The sequence below is a fragment of the Bos indicus genome, chromosome 24 (genome assembly GCF_029378745.1).
Source record: "Bos indicus isolate NIAB-ARS_2022 breed Sahiwal x Tharparkar chromosome 24, NIAB-ARS_B.indTharparkar_mat_pri_1.0, whole genome shotgun sequence".
Taxonomy (NCBI): domain Eukaryota; kingdom Metazoa; phylum Chordata; class Mammalia; order Artiodactyla; family Bovidae; genus Bos; species Bos indicus.
The window spans coordinates 59,673,651-59,696,593 of record NC_091783.1 but is presented as its reverse complement, the minus strand read 5'-3'; the positions used below and the strand labels follow the sequence as shown (position 1 = coordinate 59,696,593).

Genomic DNA, 22,943 nt, shown 5'->3' with positions numbered 1-22,943 from the left:
CATAACTACTGGAAAAATCATAGCTCTGACTAGACGGACCTTTTTGGCAATGTAACGTCTCTGCTTTTTAATATGCTGTCTATGTTGGTCATAATTTTTCTTCCAAGGAACAAGCATCTTTTAATTTCATGGCTGCAGTCACCATCTGCAGTGATTTTGGAGCCCCCCAAAATAGTCTGTCACTGTTTCTATTGCTTCCCCATCTATTTGCCATGAAGTGATGGGACCAGATGCCATAATCTTAGTTGCAAACTCGACCCAAATACATCTAACAAGTTCTACTAAGTAGTGCCAAATCCCTATTGGTCAGTTTTCAGGATAAACTTAAGAAAACTGCATTAACTGCTGAGTCTCATTTAATTTACATTCATAATATCAGTTAATTTTCACAAGAGAAGATTACAAGGAGTATATTAATAGTCTCATTTTTTAATGAGAAATAAAACCCTATGGCTTGAAACAAATTGGGCATTCCACAGCAGGTAATTGTTCTGGCTTATCAACCCTTTGAATATTATTTCATTTATTGGAATTTTGGTTAAATGGTACACAAAAACCCATGCTCTTCTGTTTCTTTTGAAATTCTTAGAATCCATTGTACATACATAGAACTTCTGCAAACAAAGACACCACGCAATCATACATGACTTCCATTTGAACATAAGCTACAATAAGAAGCCAATATGAAGGTTACTAGGGGAAAAGGCACCATCTTGTGGAAAAGGAAGATAAAGGGAAGAATGAGAAACTGCTGCTGGCTTTGGCCTGAGCAGGGCTTTTGAGACCACTGGATGGAAGGAAACTGCACTGTGGCGTCTTCGTCTCCATCCCCTGGGGGTGTGGGTCTTTGCATGTTTTGGCTAAGAGTCCACAGATACGTCTTTTCCAAATTTATTTTTCACTGTCTGTGGTGTTTCTTCTCATTCTTTTTAGCTATAGAGTAAAAGTTCTTTATCAAGTTGAGTAAGTTGCCCTGTGTTCGTAGTTTGTGGAGTGTTTCTATCATGAATAAATGTTGGCTTTTGTCAAATACTCTTTCTGCATCTTTTGATATGATCATAAGATTTTTCTTCTTAAGCCTGGTGATATGACAGATGACATTAATTGGTTTTCCAATGTTGAATCAACCAAATGCTCTAGAGCTTCAAAAATAAATCTATTTTGTGCTTCTGTAGACTAAAGAACAGATTTAATCAGTCAGATGGGAAGATTACATTTAGACCATTGTGGCTATTGCTGATTAGATCATCTGTAGTCAGAGACAATCTAATTGTTAAGGTTAAGAGAATTTTAAGATGAAACCCCATAAATACATAGATTTTAAGATGAAATCCCATAAATACATAAATACATATGGCTGAATTTTACCTAGACTTGACACTCCAATTTTGTTAATTATTTACACTTGAAAGTTAAAATCTAAGTGATTTAATTAACATAAAACTGTTTTCTAAAGAAAACCCCAAGACTGATTTCATTCACACATTTCATTTTACGTTTAAAGTGCTTTCTTTTTGTATTTTTTATATGCAGAAATATACACTGTATTTTCAACATAGTACATGCTTTTTCCCTACCTGCTCTTCACTGATAAGAAATTTACTGGCTGTAGTGGCCTTGTTCTCCGCTTTTCAGTGTTGCTGATTGACGACGTTGCCCTGCTCACTTCAGCCTCTGGCCCGCCATCTCCTTGAGACCTAACACCATGCCTTCAATTAAGTTGCAGACCTCTGATGGAGAGATATTCGAAGTTGATGTTGAAATTGCAAAACAATCTGTGACCATCAAGACTATGTTGGAAGATTTGGGAATGGATGACGAAGGAGATGATGATCCAGTCCCCTTGCCAAATGTTAATGCAGCAATATTGAAAAAGGTCATTCAGTGGTGCACCCACCACAAGGATGATCCTCCTCCTCCTGAGGATGATGAGAACAAAGAAAAACGAACAGATGATATACCTGTTTGGGATCAAGAATTCCTGAAAGTTGACCAAGGGACACTCTTTGAACTTATATTGGCAGCAAACTACTTAGACATCAAAGGTTTGCTTGATGTTACCTGCAAGACTGTTGCTATTATGATCAAGGGCAAAACTCCTGAGGAGATTCGAAAGACATTCAATATCAAAAATGATTTTACTGAAGAAGAGGAAGCCCAGGTACGCAAAGAGAACCAGTGGTGTGAGGAGAAGTGAAATTTCGTGTCTAACGCTGTAACACTGTAAGGGTTATTCCAAATACTAGTTGCACTGCTTTGTTTATAATTGTTAATATTAGAAAAAGAGTCAACAAATGCAGCAGCAAGTCAATTGTGTCAGCAGAATGTTGTCCTCATTGCATGTGTAGTTTCAGTACAGTTCCCAAACTTAAGGCCCAGTTTCTTCTAGTGTGATTGAAAGTTTCTTTTCTTTGCTCTGAATAAAATTGAACTGTGGGTTCCCTATAGAAAGTGGCATTTTGGGCTTTCCCTTTTTGTAAAGCAATTTCTGCCTAGTTTATTGTCCAGTTAATTTTAGTTCAGTGACTTTTAAAGTTGGCTTTGTAAATAAAGCAACTTGCAAAAAACCTTCTGAAATAGAATTAAAAAAAAAAAAAGAAATTTACTGTAAATTATCTCCTTCCTTGAAACAAAATATTTTGTTTCAATTTATGAATCAACCTAAGGAAAGATTTGATTGGAATTATAATAATCTGTTTCAAATTTCAACGGACAAGGATTGAACAAATGATGTTTTCAACCAAGGAGTATTCTTTATATTTCATGTTTTTCCATATCTTTTTTCCCCTCAAAATTTCTGATCAAATTTATTCAAAATTTTTTTCTCAAATTCCTACAAAATGCAATGCTGTTGTCAATAATTTACTTCCTAGTGGAGTCTTCTCATGTGGCCCCTGAGAGTAACTGCTGCAGTCCTAACTGGTGGAGGCACTGGAATTCCGAAATGCTTTCATTTGTATAAGTTCATACCTACTCTGTACTTTTTTTTTTTTTTTTTTTTGCTATTATTGAAAACTGTTCCACTTCCCAAATCTCTTATTCAAGAAACAGAATCACAATTCCTTCTATTCATCCAGTCCATTCATCTATATCCTTCAGAGTCCTCGTTTGCACCCATCGCAGCCTAGTCAGCTGAGATCCAAGACCACCGATTTAAGATCTTCACAATGGCCTTCCCCACCCTTTTGTCTTTCTTCTGAAATCATAGCACAATTTTAACCAAGGATGAGAACTTGAGAAAATAAGAAATAAAAAGAAAAGAAAGGAAAAAGATTTCATTAGACAAACTTGCTCTCGACTCAGTCCGAAAGAGTAGGAAAAATAACATTGAAAATATTCTAAGCAACAAAAGCTGGTGTCGGTCCCTGAGTTAGAGGCACCACAGTAGACACGCCAGTGCCCCCGTAACCCCCTCCCGTTCCACTTCGGCGTGCCCTGGGTCTCACACGCCAGTGCCCCCGTAACCCCCTCCCGTTCCACTTCGGCGTGCCCTGGGTCTCACTCCTTGGTGCAGCACCTACTCCCTAGAGGAGGAAATGCCAACCCACTCCATTATTATAAAAACCGTCCACTTTTGCCTTGAGTGTGACTAGGGGTCTACATTTCAGCAGAATTTTTATTTTTATTTGGGCATTTTCAATTCTGTGCTCCTCTCTAGGGATACTGTTTTCCTGATCTTGAGTAATCTTCTTATCTCTTCCCCATATTCCATCCTGGGACTCTTTTCATCTTTTTTTTAATGAATTCACGGTGAATACTTGACTCCTTTCTTTCAAACAACAAATTCAGTTTTGAACTGTATGTTATGAGCAGTGACCACCGTGTTACTTAATCCAATGACTCTTCTTTAGCCCTCATCGTATACGATCTCTTAGGAGCTCGGAACACTTTGACAGCTCCATTGTCCTAGAAGCACTTTCCTCCCTTAGCTTCAATGACATCATACCCTTCTGCTTTCCACTGTATCTCTCTTGCTATTTCTTATCCTCTGTTGGCTCAGGCGTCACCTGATCTTTGATGTCAGAGGTCTTCAGGAATCAGATCAAGACTCTTATTTTTTCCCCATTAATTTTTATTTAAAGATTCTTCAAATCTACTATAAAGAAAAAAGTATAGTAATAAGTTAATGGTTCAAGTTGGTTAGCTTTTAATTTATTTCTTCCTCTGCCGCACCTGTGGTTTAAGTGTGTTGAAGAAAAACTGGACGCACCGATACCAGCAACGCCCAAAGCCAGTGGTTCTGACAGGTGACTCTGATGAGCTCAAGGGGGCAGGCTCTGTAGATGCAGGTTCAGAGTCCAGGCTGGAGACTGTGCTGGCGAAGTTCACTGCTGCCAGCTCTCAGATCTCCACAAGACGTGCTCTCTGCAGAACTGCTCTGAAGGACTCCTCAGCCCGTTGCCACTGTAAGTGCATTGACCTGGGCAGTCCTCCCCAACAAGAAAGTCCTTTCCCAACTAAGCCAAGAAAATGAAGCTTTGGAAATGAGCTGCGAGTGGAGAAGCAACTTCAAGTCAAATGGAAAAGACATCTCTTGGATGCTCTGTGATCAGTTTTTTTAATAATGAAACTTAGAGGAACTTAAAAAAATAAGAAAATAAAAAGATTTCATTAGACAAACTTGCTCTCAACTCAGTCCGAAAGAATAGGAAAAATAACATTGAAAATATTCTAAGCAGCAAAAGCTGGTGTCGGTCCCTGAGTTAGATGCACCATAGTAGACACTGCCAGTGCCCCCCCTAAACCCCCTCACCTTCCACTTCGGCGTGCCCTGGGTCTCACTCCTTGTTGTCAGCACCTATTCCCTAGAGGAGGAAATGCCAACCCACTCCATTATTCTTGCATGGAAAATTCCAAGCAAGAGGAGCCTGGGGGGCTCCAGTCCCAGGGATTGAAAAGAGTCATGCTGAGCACTCAGTACACCTCTGCCTGAGGGGCTCATCTCGCTGCTGGAGCCTGACTCGCGTGCACACATCAGAGGTCCTGGGGAATTAACATTCTAGGGACAGCCCTCAGTCCCTGATTGTTGATTTCGATTGTGTCCCAGTGGGGTTAAATTAAGGTCTGTTTGCTCACAGTGGTGGCTGGCTCGCTGAGAGATCTTTTATTGGCTGCCTCCCCACACCCCTGTAGGCGTTGCCTTCACTTCCCATATAAATTCAAATACTGTTCTCAGAGTCTGTTTCTGGACAGATATAAATTATATGATCTATAATGTTGCCTGCATGGCTTTAAAAATATGTATGCTCATTTAGTACAATCATGCATCTTCTCACATCTTTAGATCATTCTTTAAATCTGTAAAAATTATAAATTAAATATCCTTATTAGAGTCCCCTTAGACACCCTAAATAAATTCTCTCTTGTAAATAATTAATATGCTTTTTGCTTTGATTTCCTTGGAAGGAAAAGCAACATAAACTGAACTATACTTTTTCTATGGATAAACAACCAAAACCAAATTTATGTCTTCTACTATAATTTAATATTACAGAACATAAGAGATTACAATATTGAGCAGTGTCATTTAAATAAGGCAAATATAGTATAAAACAGCATAAAGAGCAGTGGAAAGACCAATAGAAAAGAATAGAGAACTCACTGCTTACCCACATTAAGGAATGTATTAGATTTCTTCTTTGTTTTACATTTAAAATCAGTCACTGTATTAATGGGCATCTGAGTTTAGGTGAGGAACTATCCATACCATATTGAGATGACTCGGATAAATGGCTACTCAAATGGCACGTTCTGATTTTAGTCTAGAAAAGAGGTTGGCAAACTCTGGCCTCTGGGCCAAATTCAGCTTACTAGCTATTTTTGTCAACAAAGTTTTATTGGAACACAGCTACGCCCATTTGTTTGCATGTTGTCTCTGATGTTTTCACGTTACAGCAGGAGGATGGAGTATTGTGACTGAGACCATGTGGTCCTCAAAGTCCAACAGATCACTTCCATAGTTTTATATGAAAAACTAGCAAACTAATAGTAGAACATCCATGCATCCAAACCTGCTTACCATTCTTTCATTCTTTATCTTCTTTTTTTATGTAAAGAACAAGCTTACTTTTATATTTAATGTGTACAAATTCATATTTCAATACAATGGGTAAAATAACTTTGGAAAACTTGCATTTACCATGATTTATGAGCCAGTTGGACTCTTCATTTCTTTAAGGAGACTTACCATTGGGCCTCCCTGATGGCTCAGTGGTAAATAATCCGCCTTCAACATAGGAGTCACAGGAGACGCAGATTGGATCCATGGGTGGGGAAGATCCCCTGGAGGAGGGCATGGAAACCCACTCCAGTATTCTTTCCTGGAGAATCCCATGGACTGAACAGCCTGCCAGGCGATAGTCCACAGGGTCGTAAAGAGTCAGACAGGACTGAAGCGGCTCAGCACACAGGCATGCACCTCCCACTGCTCCTAACTCTTCAGTCACCTAGTACAATATCAGCAAATAAAACAGTGCTTTGTCTTTGAAACAATGCCTTACTCCAATCAAAGGCATTTTTGAAATGTTTTATAGTGGTTGAAAATGTAAACAAATAGAGTTTCTGATAACATCATTTTGAACTATTAGAAATTTAAGTAATAGCCCATATCAAGTTATACTTGATATTTTTATTCAGACATTGTTTTGCTTTTTATACAAAATGCCTGGTTTTACACTGATGGGATGTTATTTTCATCTACATAGAATTAAATGCACTTTTTCAGTTGTAATTATCTCCTAACCTGGTTGCCACAGTTTTCAAGCACATCTATCTTGTCAATTTCATGGCCCTTAGAGTAGGACTCAGCATTGGTAAAAAAAGAATATTTTGGTTTTATTTGTTCAAATAGGTTATTAAATAACTTTTAACTGATTTAAGGAATTATTGTGCTCACAATCAAGCTCTTATACCAGCTGAACTTTCTTAGCTACATGATTAAGGAAGTATTTTTTGCTATTATCTGGTATAATTTTATACATTGCTTAGTCACTTATAGAGACAAATTAAAAGTTAAAGTCTTAGATTTTATATCTAATTCAGGAATACACTGTCTATGGACGTGTGGTTTTGTATTGAGAGCTCTTTATACATCAGCATTTTATAATAAAATATTATTTTAATAATTATTTTTCAAAAAATTTTAAGTAAAAAATTTCCTGAAAGATAACTTAGCCATTTTATCATGACCATCTAACAGATCCTTTTGAAAAGTTGCTATGACTTTTTTAATAGTCTTAAATATTAAAATGTGCTTTAAAGAAATGTTTAGTAAGCTTACTCCATGACATCTCAAAGGCATGGTTCCCAGGTCTTTGCAAAAGACATTCTTAGACTGTAAAAATGGCAAGAAGTTTTAAAAAGATTTATATTCAAAGGGTTCGTTGACAAATTTGCAATTACAAGTTTTCTAAAATGAATATTTTCAGAGAAGGAAAGTCAGGGTCTGACTGAGCATCAGGAAGAAGTCTATCTAAAGTTAAGTCTCACTGAGGGAAACTTCAGACAGCTTCATCAGGTATAAGGTATCTTGGATGCTGGCCCCTTCCAGGTGTGAGAGTTCTTTGTGAATGCCTTCTCAGTGTGAATTCTCAGAGCTCTACGATCGGCCAGAATAACTGAGTGACTTGTAGCAAGTTTTCTGGCATCAAAGAGTAGAACTTCTACCCTGGAAGATCAAGTTTCTCTTTTTGCTATCCCCTTTGTCCTCTGTCCCCAAAACGGGAATTAAAGGTACAGTCACTGCATTTGAAAACTTGAGGGACTCCCTTGGTGGCCGTGATTAAGACTCCATCCACTATAAGGGATTCCCTCGTAGCTCAGTCGGTGAAGAATCTGCCTACAATGCAGGAGACCCAGGTTCGATTCCTGGAAGATCCTGTGGAGAAGGAAATGACAACCCACCCTGTATTCTGGCCTGAAGAATTCCATGGACAGAGGAGTCCAGCAGGCTGCAGCCCATGGACTCGAAAGATTTGGACACGACTTAGTGACTAAACCACCACCACCCCTACAAGGGGCTCAGGTTCCATCCCTGGTCAGGGAACCAAGATCCTGTGTGCTGTGAAGCACAACTCCCCACTCCCCCCATTTTTTAATATAAATGCAAAGTAAATAAAAATAAAAACTTGATCTGTTTTGTTAAGCTCTGACTTTGATTCTTCAATATTTGACGTCCCAATACAAAAGTCAAGTGTGATTGCCTTGCCTTTTGCTGACATCTGCTGGCACCTTCATGAAACTATACTCCTTTGCCTTTTTTAGTATTTTTTTTAAAGTCCTGGAAAAAAGACAGCCAGGTGTCCACTCTCAGGCCTGACAGAGTAACTCCAGTAACCTAAGTGCCTGTCCACACAAAGCTCAGCGCTCTATCAATGAAGATGACAGGGAAGCTGCTCAGTGCTCTGCAGTGCCGGGAGCCGGCATATTGCATATTGAGTGCATATTGCATATTGCATATTGAGTGCAGCACTTTCCACAGCATCATCTTTCAGGATCTGGAATAGCTCAACTGGAATTCTATCACTGCCGGGAGCCAGCGTGAGGAACTCCGCCCATGACAAAGGTCATGAGGAAGGAGGCTCAGCATACGCAAAGGCGGGATCGAGCCTCAGGAGTCCCCCTGGAAATCCTCGAGCATCTACCCCCAAAACCAGAGTCTGCCTACTTTCTGCTTTGTGCTCTCACCTACACCTCTGACTTTACGGGGGGCTGTCCCCCAGTACCTCTCTCTGAAAAAAGAGTTAGCTTACAGCTCCAGTTAATAATTCCTGGGTGTGACAGTGTTTAACCTACAAACTCCTTTGGAAATCCTTTAGCCTGCCTGAATAGGTTTTTCCGGCCACATGTGATTGTTCAGAGCCTCCCAACTGTGAGAGGCAGGAGATGTTCTAAACTGTCTAAACACAGATTCCTTTGAGTAGTTAAAAGATTGATTAGAAATTGTATTGGTGAAGGGATTTTCACTTGTTGGGCCAATGTTTGCTGCTAAGTTTCCATATCCCTTACCTGCTGTGTCCCTGGCAGTGTATTGATTAATATAATTGGTGTTAGTAGTAGCTTTAATGTTTGTAACCTGGGACCCCTGAGTTAATTCTTTTTCTTGTTATAGCCCACTGCACCTTTGCTCTGTAGGAATGCAACTCTATCTAATGCTTTTGGAGGGTGGCTCCTGACCAATCACCTTTAGAGAAAAATAAGTTTTCTGAAGAAAGGGTCTTAAAATGTTAACAGGCCTCCGGGCCAGAAGATGATGCAAATCACCTAAGCTTTTGCATATGATAAGTTTGCAGGAAGAAAGCCTGGCTTACTGCATGACTCTACCCCTTCCCCCATTATCCTCTATGCATAACTTAAGGTATAAAAACTACTTTGGAAAATAAAGTGCGGGCCTTGTTCACCGAAACTTGGTCTCACCATGTCGTTCTTTCTCTTACCTTCTGGCTGAATTATTCAGCCTCTTTTCTCCACTGAATTTCCTCACTGAGCTATCCTTATTTCAGCCTCTTTTCTCCACTGAATTTCCCTACTGAGCTATCCTCATTCTATTACTCTTTATATCCTTAATTAACGTTTAATTAAGCAATTGTTTCCTGATCTTCGCCTACGCCGTCTCTCCTTCGAATACCCTGGATCAGCCAGGGCTGGTCCCCGGCACTGCAGGGACCTAAAAGGAAGAAAATCCCCAAAGAGGGGTGTGTGTATACATGTGGCAGACTCACTTTGCTGTGTAGTAGAGACTATCACAGCATTGGAAAGCGACTATACCCCAGTAGCAATTAATTAAAACAACCCCCCCAAAAAAGGATGACAGAATCTATTCTCCTTATACCTCCAAGACAAGGAATTCAAATCCACCTGTGAGGATTTCAGTTTGGAATGAAAAATATTTGAACCAGAGCTGAGTTCACTGTCTCAGTTTTAAGGGATACAATCTGAAAAAAAAGTTCAGAGCCCACAATCTGCTTGGCCAACCATCCTACCCCTGGCGGGGATCCCAGGCCACCCTCTGAGTGAAGCAGGCAGGGAGCGTCATGGGCAAAATGCTTCAGCTTTGTGGCTACGAGGGGCAGCGATGACGTTCTGAGAGGCCCGGTGATGGAGAGGGGAGGTCCAGGATGGCGTGTCAGTGCTGGAGAGGATAGAAAGGTGTGGACTGTGTCACACAGTGCAAAGAAAATGTAGCTGGAAAGGTTACCCTGAAGTCTCATTGCCTTTTCCAAACGCGTGAGTGGGGCGGACACAATGAGTGAGCGGCCGTGCTGTCCGCTCCTTTCCTGTGGTCTTGTTCCGCCCTGTGCCTAGCTACAACTCACCAGACTAAATGACCACGTTGAGACCTGCCTGGAAGGCAGCAAGAGATCACTACTCTTATTTAAAAAACGACTGAAGCAGAAGTATTGTTTCGTATCTTTTTTAAACCCCCCTCTTTTTAAAATACTTCTATTTCTTTATTTCTTTGGCTGTGCCAGGCCTTAGGTTCTGCGTGTGGGATCTGGTTCCACAACCAGGAATCAAACCGATGCCCCTGCACCGGGATCTCAGAGTCTGAGCCACTCGACCACCAGGGAAGTCCCACTAAATCCCCTCTTAACAGGCTTGTCTGGTCAGTAAGTAAAGCAGACACTCTGGAGGTTAAGAGTATGGAGAATCACATAGGCGGTGTCTTTTCTGGCTCCCGCTCTATGGAATGGGAAAAAGAATGAATGACTCAAAGTGAGCTGTGTCCTCACAGATCTGGCTAAGGTCTTCTTTTCAGTGCAAACTTGAAGCCCAGCCAGGCCCACTTTCCATTCTTTTGGATGGAACTCTGTAGACATTTATGATTTTCCCACTGGGATATTTGAATACATGGCCATTTGTCATAATTAGATGAGGAAGGGCTTGGAAATGATAAACATTAAGAGCCAGTTAGTGAGTTACATTGATGATATTATCATAATTGCTCCTCGGAGAATTAAGGAGCAGGAGTTAAGAACTGTAGTCACCTGCTTGACAAACACAGGCTGGCTGATAAATTCTGCTACAATTCAAAGCTCATTGAAATTCCTGGGAAATACATGGGTTAGAGCAGCCAGGGACATTACCATTTGGTGGCTGAAGGCACAGACCTCTTCTAGTGGCTTTATTTTATTAATGAGAACACTGATCCTTGACAGCTCAGTTATAGAGATAATTAAAGGCTGAAAAGGGATGAAAATTCAAGTTTTCTGACTTTCAGTTCATATTTTCCAACTACTCCAAAATAAGTTTCTAATTTGTTTAAATATGAAATATTTTAATCATATAGAAGATGATTTAACAAATTTCCATTCACCCATCATTCAGATAAACAAAGCTTAATATTGTTTTTTCCATTTGCTTGATAGTCAAGAAATGTAACTGGTGTCTTCACTGCACCCCGTGCAGCAGTGTTAATTGTAGATATCCTGTCAGACGTTACATCCCTAGCGCTTCCCACTGGAAGTTTAGACTTTTTACCACCTTCCTGCAATGGTTAACAATGCCCCATGATATACAGGGAAATTATTGAGAGTAAATTCTAAGAGCGCTCATCAAAAGTAGAAAATTTTCCTTTCCTTTTCTCCTTTCTTTTTATTGTATCTGCATGAGATGATGGATGTTAGTAATCATTTCACAATGTACGTAAATCAAGCCATCATGCTGTAAACCTTAGAGAAGGATATATGCCAATTATTTTTCAATAAAATTGGAAAAAAAGAAACATCAGCTTCCATGTTTTGTTGAAATGCTATTTGGACTGTTTCCTGTGTCAAGAAGGAAGTTATTAATCCTGAAATTGGTGTGTATCCTGCTCACCCATATTTTTACTTCTCTATTACATATAAATGAATTCTCACTTTCAGCTCCAGTCATCCAGTAAGATACTGATCTGCTCCTCTGTCATTACCTGTGTCTGAACTACTTGAGCTTTACAGGAAGTTTTGATATTCGGTAAGGCAAGTTCTTCTTCCTTATGCTGATACTTAGGCTTCAGAATGACTTAGGTATTCATGATTCTTTGTTCCATTATCAGAAGTTTGAGATCAGGCTATCAAGTTTTGAAAAATAAACACAAAACATCTGTTGAAAACTTGATTGAAACTGCTTTGAATGTAAAGATTACTTAAGAAAACCTTCTGTTTTAAGACACTGAGTCTTCTTTTAGGGGAGCAAACACTGCTGAATACAATCTGATGGTATTTTATTTAAAATATACAACTCAGTGGTCACAAGAGTGTTTGGTATAAAATGTAGTTTTATTATACTATTCTATTTTGGTCTTACTAAAACAGTTAGAATACATGTATATTTGGGAATTAGGGGTTACTTTCTTTTCTTATTCTGTGATAAAATTATACTAACTGTTTCTTGAGGCTATAAAAAAACCCACCTACAAAAATACCAAGACCCGATGTCTGTCTCCACTATAGGGCAGCAAATTTACTGTGTCAACTGATTTAATGTTTTTACTTTCTTCTATTTTTATACTTCTTATTGAGAGTATTATGGTAATATGTTCTTCAAAATTATTAACATTAGTTTTTGCTTTGAATTTTATTATCATTTTTAAAATCTGTATTTGAGGCTCTGTTTCATCTTAAGTGTTAACATGTACTTGTATCCATTTATTGATCATTTTGCCAGAGGTTTGTTTTCTTTATCTAGAATATGAGGAGAATATATCATTTGGCAAAAGAATTTTTTTTTCAATACTAAACTTATATCAGCAGTATAGAAGTCAAGAATTTTTAGAGGTAAAAGTTTTTATATAAGTATTTCTTTTATCAAAACCTCATATTAAAGTTTTGACCTTTAGACACAGACTGATGACATACATTTCAGACTTCTCCAATTTAGATTTATTCTTTATACCTTGAAAATAAAACGATATTTTCCAAAATGCTCTTGAAATGCTAGTTGAAATTAAAAACTGGATTCACTCTTTTTTGGTTGCATGTTTTGTCTAGAGGGAAAAAAAAAATCCTGAGGCAACTCCACCTGTTGAATAAATTATATAGAGAAGAGGAGTTGTTGCCACATCCTTATTTTTTTTCCCCTGTAGCCTGCCAGGCTCCTCTGTCCATGGGATTCTCCAGGCAAGAACATTGGAGTGGGTAGCCATTCCCTTCTGCAGGGGATCTTCCTGATCCAGGGATCAAATCCAGTCTCCTGAATAATAGATTCTTTATAGTCTGAGCCACCAGGGAAGACAGACATCTATTCAAATAGCAGAGTTCTTTCTATGAATACATTAAATGCTCAGATAATGAGTCCTTCGGGTCAACTGGATACTTCCAGTTCAGTTCAGTCACTCAGTCATGTCCGACTCTTTGTGACCCCATGGACTGCAGCATGCCAGGCCTTCCTGTCCATCACCAACTCCCAGAGCTTACTCAAATTCATGTCCATGGAGTCGGTGATGCCATCCAACCATCTCATCCTCTGTCGTTCCTTCTCCCCCCACCTTCAATCTTTCCCAGCATCAGGGTATTTTCCAACGAGTCAGCTCTTCGCATCAGGTGGCCAAAATGTAGGAGTTTCAGCTTCAGCATCAGTCCTTCCAATGAACACCCAGGACTGATTTCCTTTAGGATGGACTGGTTGGATCCCGTTGCAGTCCAAGGGACTCTCAAGAGTCTTCTACAACACCATAGTTCAATAGCATCAATTCTTCTGCTCTCAGCTTTCTTTATAGTCCAACTCTCACATCCATTCATGACTACTGGAAAAACCATAGCCTTGACTAGACGGACCTTTGTAAGCAAAGGTAATTTGCTTAAAGCAAAGAGACAAAGTAATGTCTCTGCTTTTTAATATGCTGTCTAGGTTGGTCATAACTTTTCTTTCAAGGAGTAAGTGTCTTTTAATTTCATGGCTGCAGTCACCATCTGCAGTGATTTTGGAGCCCCAAAAATAAAGTCTGACAGTTTCCACTGTTTCTCCATCTATTTGCCATGAAGTGATGGGACTGGATGCCATGAGCTTTGCTTTCTGAATGTTAAGCTTTAAGCCAACTTTCTCACTCTCCTGTTTCACTTTCATCAAGAGGCTCTTTAGTTCTTCTTCACTTTCTGCCATAAGGGTGGTATCATCTGCATATTGAGGTTATTGATATTTCTCCCAGCAATCTTGATTCCAATTCGTGCTTCATCCAGCCCAGCATTTCTCATGACATTTCATTAAACATTGTGGTAGAGCAAAACATTGTGTACAATAAATGTGTACATTCATTCCCTCAAAAAACTAGCCAGTGTATTGATGGCTGTACAGAGAATAGAACTCAGTGAGGTCAGACTTCTCTGTTTAATGTTATTGGCTGATAAGTCAGAGACTCAACTATAACTGTTTATTAGAATCACTGGGGATGCTTTAAAAACTATTCTGACCACAATCCCAGAAGTTATCATTTAATTTGTCTTGGTGGCTCCTTGCATTGTATTAAAAAAAAAAAAAAGCTCCCCCAGAGAAAACTGAGTTGAATGAACAGGCAGGGTCATGACCCAGAATTTAAAAACTACCAGAAGCAAAATAAGGTTCAAACACCCAAAGTGCTAAATTTCAGCCAAGTAATCTCTCTCTAATAGAACACTGTACAAAACTGTGTTTTACTAAAAAATGAGAAAATATGCCACCAAGTCCTTGTCAATATAATGTGTGAAGAGTAATCAAATAATGTCACTATATTTTAAAAATTCTGGCTTTGCCGCCTCATGATACATCCAGGTATAGCCCTGGAATTCAACATACTAAAGTCTTGTTTACGGCCATCTATAATAATGAATGAATTAACTTTTGTTTTATATAATTGCTCCTGATTTTATGTAATTTTTATATGTGTGTGGTTTATGTGGTATTTGCTCTTTGCATTAAATTATTCTGTACCATTTTCTTCTGTGCCATTTCTCTACAGAACAGGGAATAAGAAATGACACATTTTATACCATAGAGAAAAACAGTCCTAAATTTCATTATACTATAGTTATCTAACCCTTGAAGCATCATCCTCGTACAGATAAGTGCATGACACACAGTGTACTAGGCATCACTGCATACCCATCACTTGCGAAGAATAGCGTCATCCTTGGCCCAGAAGGTTACTGTCCAGTGAGACAGCCAGTTTGCCAAGCATATCAATGCCATGTCATGCATTCAGTATTACCCATGTCAGTAAACGTATGTTAATTGTATTCTTACTGTTGTTCAGTCACTAAGTCATGTCTGACTCTCTGCCACCCCATGGACTGCAGCATGCCAGGCTTCCCTGTCTTTCATTATCTCCCAGAGTTTGCTCAAACTCATGTCCATGTTGAGTCATGCAACCATCCAACCATCTCATCCTCTGTCACCCCTTTCTCTTGGCTTCAACATTCCCCAGATCAGGGTATTTTCCAATGAGTTGGCCCTTCGCATCAGGTGGCCAAAGTATTGAGCTTCTAATATTCAGTGTTGATTTCCTTTAAAATTGACTAGTTTGATCTTCTTGCTGTCCAAGAGACTCTCCAGAGTCTTCTCCAGCACCACATTTTGAAAGTATCAATTCTTCAGCACTCAGCCTTCTTTACTGGTCCAACTCTCACATCTGTACATGACTACTGGAAGAGCCATAGCTTTGACTCTGTGGACCTTTGTTGGAAAATAAATGTCTCTGCTTTTTAATATTCTGTCTGGGTTTATCATAGCTTTTCTTACAATTATATTCTCGACACTCATATAATTGGTCCTGGTTACAAAATGGTAGTCCTATAGGTCATCCTCATTTTTGTAGAGAAAATTGTCTAGTTGAATATAAGAAGTATATATTATTGAAAGAAATGTTATTTTAGAAAAAAATCTTATAAATAAGGATATATATGTAAAGACAGAATTAAGATTCATAGCTTGGTTGATTATCTCCCCAGGCCAGTTGAGCAAGAACTTTCTCTTCTGCTGCAGATGAACAAGCATCCGGAAAACCATCAAGCTGGTAATAATTGTATATCAAGCACAGTATATTGAGCACAGTAGTAGGGTCATCTGTAGAAGGCAATGGCACCCCACTCCAGTACTCTTGCCTGGAAAATCCCATGGATGGAGGAGCCTGGTGGGCTGCAGTCCATGGGGTCGCTAAGAGTTGGACACGACTGAGTGACTGCACTTTCACTTTTCACCTTCATGCATTGGAGAAGGAAATGGCAATCCACTCCAGTGTTCTTGCCTGGAGAATCCCAGGGACGGGGGAGCCTGATGGGCTGCCGTCTATGGGGTCACATAGAGTCGGACATGACTGAAGTGACTTAGCACAGTAGCAGCAGCAGTAGGGTCATCAATGGAGAATATTGTGGAAATGTATGTAGTCCAGAGAAGGGGAAGGCAATGGCAACCCACTCCAGTACTCTTGCCTGGAAAATTCCGTGGATGGAGGAGCCTGGTAGGCTGCAGTCCATGGGGTCGCAAAGAGTCAGACATGCCGGAGCAACTAACACACACACACACACACACACACAGTCCAGAGAAGCAGTAGTTTATGAGGATCACTAGATCAAGAGGAAACAGTTTGCCAAGGTCTGACATCATAAACATTGATGGAATGGCTCAGAAGTCAGCCTGCACAAAGAAAATTCAGACGGAGTTTGGAGTGGTGTGTCGTGCTGCCATTTTTGATTAACCACATCCCCCTATCAGACATGTAATCGAGTTTCTAAAGAGACATAGTTAATAGCTTCTCCATTTCCACATCTCTGTTGTCATGACAACAAATATAGAAGACCCACTGAGTGATCAGTCACCTGAAATGAAGGATAGAAAGTTGGATATGAGTTTCTCTATTTTCCTTTGCTCGAGAAGGATCAGCCAGAAGCCCATTAAATGGGGCCCTATTAAATACTGGTCTTTCCCTAATTTTTGTGACTCACTCTTATTTTAAGACTTCAGATCATCTGTCAAAGTAGACATGCAGATTTTATGCCAGAGTGGAAGTTTTCCACATGGTTCTAGTTGTAAAACATACTTTTAATTCTATTTGTAAACTCTTTCCCTCCTTTATTTACAAAATATTCAACTCAATTATTTGTCTCCATGTATCTTATCATTAGTGATTATACTTAAAAAAAATCTATTAATAGATTTGCAAATTTTGTTTTTTTTTTTTTTAGTAATAGAAGCAAGTATAAACCCAATGACAATAGTATCTAAAATAGATATTACTTTTTGGATGAATGGATGAATTAGGGTTCCTCATGAACCTTTGGATTCCAACATTTTACTTTGCATCCAGGAGTTTCTGCCTATGGAATGGAGTGAAAATAAAGTCCATCCATGTTATAAGCTATAATTAATGCATCTGGTAAATAATTAATATATCTGGTAAAATGACTATAACAAGCATGGCAAATCCCCCAATTTCAGCAGTACAGTGGCAGGGTAATATTTTTGAAATATTTACCAGTGTTCGGTATTTTGTGACTACCGTTTGTCTCAGGTTGACTCTCTAATCATTGAGTCAAATCATTGTATTACTTCAGAAGTGCAACCGAGGACAAAGTAGTTATTACTTTGCTTTAATTTTCCAGATTGTTATTTTTTATTTTAAAAATTACAAAGGGTAAAATTAACTTTTTACAATATACAGTTCTCTGGGTTTTGACAAAGGCATAGAGTATCACATCCACCACTACTGTCTCTACACAAAATAGTTTGATCGTCTCTTTCAGAGACCATCTCCCCCGACTTGCAACTCTTGAGAATCATTCATCTGATCTCTGTCTCCAATAATTTTGCCTTTTCCTACAATTCATGCATAATTGCTTTCACTTAACAAAATGCATTGGAGAGTCATCTGTGTTGTTACAGGAACCAGCAGTTTTTCTTACTGAGAGTATACAATGCGATATACACCACAGTCGGTTTATCTGTTTACTGGTTGAAGGACGTTTGGGTTGTTTCTTGTTTTTTGGTGATAAGAAATAGAGTTGCTATAAATAAACATTTGCCTGCAAGATTTATACAAACAAGATTTTATTCCTCTTAGACAAATAACTGAGAGTGGAATTTAGTGAGTTTTATAAGAAGTCTATGCCTAAGAAAAGGTCAAATTGGCACTATTTTGCATTCGCATTAGGAATGCAGGAGAGTTAGAGTTGATCTGCATTCTGGTAAGCAATTGGTGTTGCCAATTTTTTTTTTTTCATTCTGGTAAGTCTGAAGTGATATTTCACTATGGTTTTGATGGGGCTTTTACTAATGAATAATTATGTTGAGCATATCTTCATGTGCTTATTAGCCATCTCTGATGAAGTATTTGTTCAGATCTTTTGCCCGTTCTTTAATATCAGGTTACTTCTTTTTCTTATTGCTGGATCCTGAGAGTTTTTATATAATCTGGAAACAAGTGCTTTGTTGGAAACATGATTTTTCTCCCAGTCTATGCTGGTATGGGTGTGAGAGTTGGACTGTGAGGAAAGCTGAGTGCCGAAGAATTGATGCTTTTGAACTGTGGTGTTGGAGAAGACTCTTGAGAGTACCTTGGACTGCAAGGAGATCCAACCAGTCCATTCTAAAGGAGATCAGCCCTGGGTGTTCTTTGGAAGTGAAAGGTTGTTGTTGAATCACGCGAATACACCGGGATTCTTGGCCCCCAGAGGAGAAGAATTCAATCCGGGGCCAGAGATGAGGCTTGATCGCTCAGAGCTTTTGTGTAATAAAGTTTTATTAAAGTATAAAGGAGATAGAGAAAGCTTCTGACATAGGCATCAGAAGGGGGCAGAAAGAGTATCCCCCCGCTAGTCTTCAGCTGGATGTTATATAGTCACTAGCAGTCTGTTAATGAAAGAAAGGAATGTCTTAAAATTCAGAATGGCACCAGGCCCCTCACCCATAAGATGCATTTGGGGATAATCTTGGCACCAAATGGTTTATCCTGGGCCATAAAATGATCAACTTGAATCTTGAAGAAGGGCAGATCACCATACAAATAGTTTCATTTACATAGATTAGGGGAACAATATCTGAGTATAACATACTGGTTTGTCAAGTAGGTTCTGGGCCAAGAGGCGGAACCGACTTGGAGACAGAGTTTGGGGTAAAGGCATAGTACATTAGCGTAGCTTAAGACAAACATTTCCATAAGAAAAAGGCATTGGTTATCTCTAGGCTCAAGAATAGCTAACTTCAGGGAAACCAGGTGTCATTATGGCAACACAGTATTTTAAGAGAAACCTCCCTTTAAATTTGTATAGAGAAGGAAAAAATATTGCTAGTTTGTTTCCTTCTGCTGCTTAAGAGAGATAAAACTGTCTGACACTTGCAGGCTATTTCCTCCATTTGGAGACCCCTGGCCTTCCTGCCTGTTACCCTCTCAGAAGGACTGATGCTGAAGCTGAAACTCCAATACCTTGGCCACCTGATGCGAAGAGTTGACTCATTGGAAAAGACTCTGATGCTGGGAGGGATTGGGGGCAGGAGGAGAAGGGGATGACAGAGGATGAGATGGCTGGATGGCATCACTGACTCGATGGATGTGAGTCTGAGTGAACTCCGGGAGTTGGTGATGGACAGGGAGGCCTGGCGTGCTGCGATTCACGGGGTCGCAAAGAGTCAGACACGACTGAGCGACTGATCTGAACTGAGACTGACTCTTGCCTCACAGCGTTCAGTTAGGAAACCATACCTTTAATGGTCTTGGAGTTACAGGGTGAAAGGTAAGAATAAAATGCAAAGCAAAATGATATGAAGTTGTTCTTATTTAAGAAGAAAAAACCCACAGAAACGTTCTTTGCTTTAGAAGTCAAGGAAAAGGTAAACAGAGACTAAACTTAATAAAGCTATAAAACAACTCTATACAGTTGGCATTCACACATTTTTGTCATCTCACTTCCTGGAGGCATTTAAAAATTATGGTAACAAAACTACTGGAGTATTAGTGGATTGTGTGTGTGTGTGTGTGTGTGTGTTAGCTGCTCAGTCGTGTCTGACTCTTTGTGACCCGATGGACTGTAGCCTGACAGGCTCCTCTGTTCATGAAATTCTCCAGGCAAGAATACTGGAGTAGGTAGCCATTCCTTTCTCCAGGGACCGAACCCAGGTCTCCTGAATTACAGGCAGATTCTTTACCATATGAGCCACCAGGGAAGCCCTGGGAAAAGTAAATAGAAACCAAATTTAATAAAGGAATAAAACAACTCTATATAGTTGGCATTCTCACATTTTTGTCAACTTACTTGCAGGAGACATTTAACTTTTCTATGCGGAGTCATTGTAACAAAAATCAAGCACAGTTGAATGATCATGATAAATTATCTGTTCAAAGGAAATTTTAATTTATAACACAGTTATTGAATGCATTTGCTGTAATTATACAAGGATCAATCCATAGCATTTGAGAGGGGCTGAGTAATGTTGATTTTCAAAGTTATCCATAAATCACTGAAATAAAGGACATGTCCTAAAGTTAAATTGCTTGAACAAAGTTTTACTTTTAATTATGCAAGTTATTCCCAGCTCTGTGATCTGGGCAAAGGGAATTAATGTAAAGTGTGAATCATGCCAGGCTTCCCCAGTGGTGCTAGTGGGGAAGACCCCACCTGCCAGTGCAAGAGACATGAGACGCTGGTTTGATCCCTGGGTCGGGAAGATCCCCTGGAGGAGGAAATGGCAGCCCACTCCAGTATTCTCGCCTGGAGAATCCCATGGACAGAGGCGCCTGGTGGGCTACAGTCCACGGGGTCGCAAAGAGTTAGACACGACTGAAGCAACTTAGCACGCACAAATAAATTATGTCACACCTCTGCAGTGGGTTGCCCTGCCCTGGAGAGTCTTCCCAACCCAGGGGTCGAGCCCCCTTCTCTTACGTCTCCTGCATTGGCAGGTGTGGTCTTTACCACCAGTGCCCCCTGGAAGGCCTTTAAGACCTTGAATAAATCACAGATAATTTGGATAGGTATGGTTTCACTTCTATTTCTGTTTGTTTAAGTGATTTGACAAACGGAAACATAGGAGCTGAGACAGAAAAACTGTGTCTACTACCTGTGGAAAGCTAGATTTGCCGTAAAGTATTCCCAAGGGACCACGGTGGTAAAATACTGTCAAGATCGCAGAGTTGCTGAGAGAAAATTTGAAATTGTGGGTCAGTTCCAAGTACAAGTTCCAAATGTGTGAGATATTTCTGCAGCCAAGATTATTTGGTCTGCCTGGGATACAGAACCAGCCTCAACAAACATAACATTCATTGTTTTGATCCACATGGGTTACTGGCTGTGTCAAAAATTTCCAACTCTCATAAATGTCTCCATAATTCACATGAGAACCTTGTTCTTGCTGAATTTCAGCCTATAAGACACCGAGATCACGACAGCCAGGAAAAATCACACAGGTCAGGGACAATTCACGGATGAAATTTGCGTAAAACTTCTTTTCCTGATACGGTTATGTCTCTTCTTTCTAGATTAATATTATATTTTCCTGATAAAGTCTAGTCATTTTATAAGAAAGGTGATGTTCTTTGCACTTAGGAAATAAAATTATAAAACCTGAGTATAATTGAAAATTGTTTTATTGTTTTGGCTTTCAGGGACCTTAGCTTCATAAAGTACTGCTAGAATTTAAAGTACTGCTAGAATTTACTGACCACAGCCAATTCAATTTTTTAAATTTATTTTTAATTGAAGGATAATTGCTTTACAATATTGTGTTGGTTTCTGTCATGTATCCACATGTTCCCTCTCTCTTGAACCTCCCTCCCACCTCCTACCCCATCCCACCCCTCTAGGTTGATACAGAGCCCCGGGCTGAGCTCCCTGAGTCATGCAGCGAATTCCCGCTGACTATGTTACATATGGCAGTGCGTATGTTTCCTTGTTACTCCCTCCATCCATCTGACCCGCTCTTCCCCTCCGCTCCCTGTGTCCATGAGTCTGTTCTTTATGTTTGTCTCTTGATTGCTGCCCTGCAAACTGGTTCATCAGCACCATCTTTCTAGATTCCACTTATATGTATTCATATATGATATTTATCTCTTTCTGACTGGCTTCACCCTGTATAATCAAGCTCTAGGTTCTTCCACCTCATTAGCACTGACTCAACTGTGCTCCTTTTTAATGACTGAGTAATATTCCATTGTTTATAATTAAAAACACGGTAAGGTATGCCTCTGGACTTCCCAGCTGGTGCCAGTGATAAAGAATCCACCTGTCAATGCAGGAGATACAAGAGATGTAGGTTCTATCCCTGGGCTGGGAAGATCCCTTGGAGTAGGTAATGGCAACTCACTCTAGTATTCTTGCCTGGAAAATTCCATGGACAGAGCAACCTGGTGGGCTACAGCCCACTGGGTCACAAAGAGCTGGACATGACTAAGCGGCTGCATGACTGAGCACACACATACACACCCAGATGTGCATGCACGTGCACCAAAGCTACTTTTTAAAAGACATTTTTTATAGGATCATTCAGAATACTGAGTGGAAGTTGCTAGATGGTAAGACTGTTTAAATATCCAATGAGCTGCAGAATTTAAGTCACAGCAGTGCTTCTCATAAATGGTTCATTAGTTTGAGAGTGTACAGGTGTGGTGTGCTGGGCTGTCTACTATTCCTACATGGAGTTTAAATGACACATCAGCATAGTCACTATCACCACTTTATCAAGGAGTGTCTTGCAAAGTTTGTTTGTTTTTTTTACGTGAAAAGACATTCCATGTGAGAGTGAAGGTCAGAAAGATCTAATGTACATCTATTCTTGTATTTGTGAAAGGAAAACTAAAATGGGGACCTAGAGATGAGAAGCCTCACGTGAGATTGGGAAAATCAACTCTGATATTTCTGTAAAAATATTTATTGAATTTGTATCCACATCATGCTGGGGATTTGGATTAGGAACAGAGATAGATATGTTTAGATGGACATTAAATATCACTGTTGTTGATCTTCAGAGACATTAAAAATGGCATTGCAGAAACAATTAATTGAATC

At 39.6% G+C, this 22,943-nt stretch overlaps 1 pseudogene; it reads left to right on the top strand.

Annotated features, from left to right (window-relative positions):
* Window positions 1–1,615: 1,615 nt before the first annotated feature.
* LOC109577984 (S-phase kinase-associated protein 1 pseudogene) lies at window positions 1,616–2,451 on the top strand (annotated as a pseudogene).
* The last annotated feature ends 20,492 nt before the right edge of the window (window positions 2,452–22,943 follow it).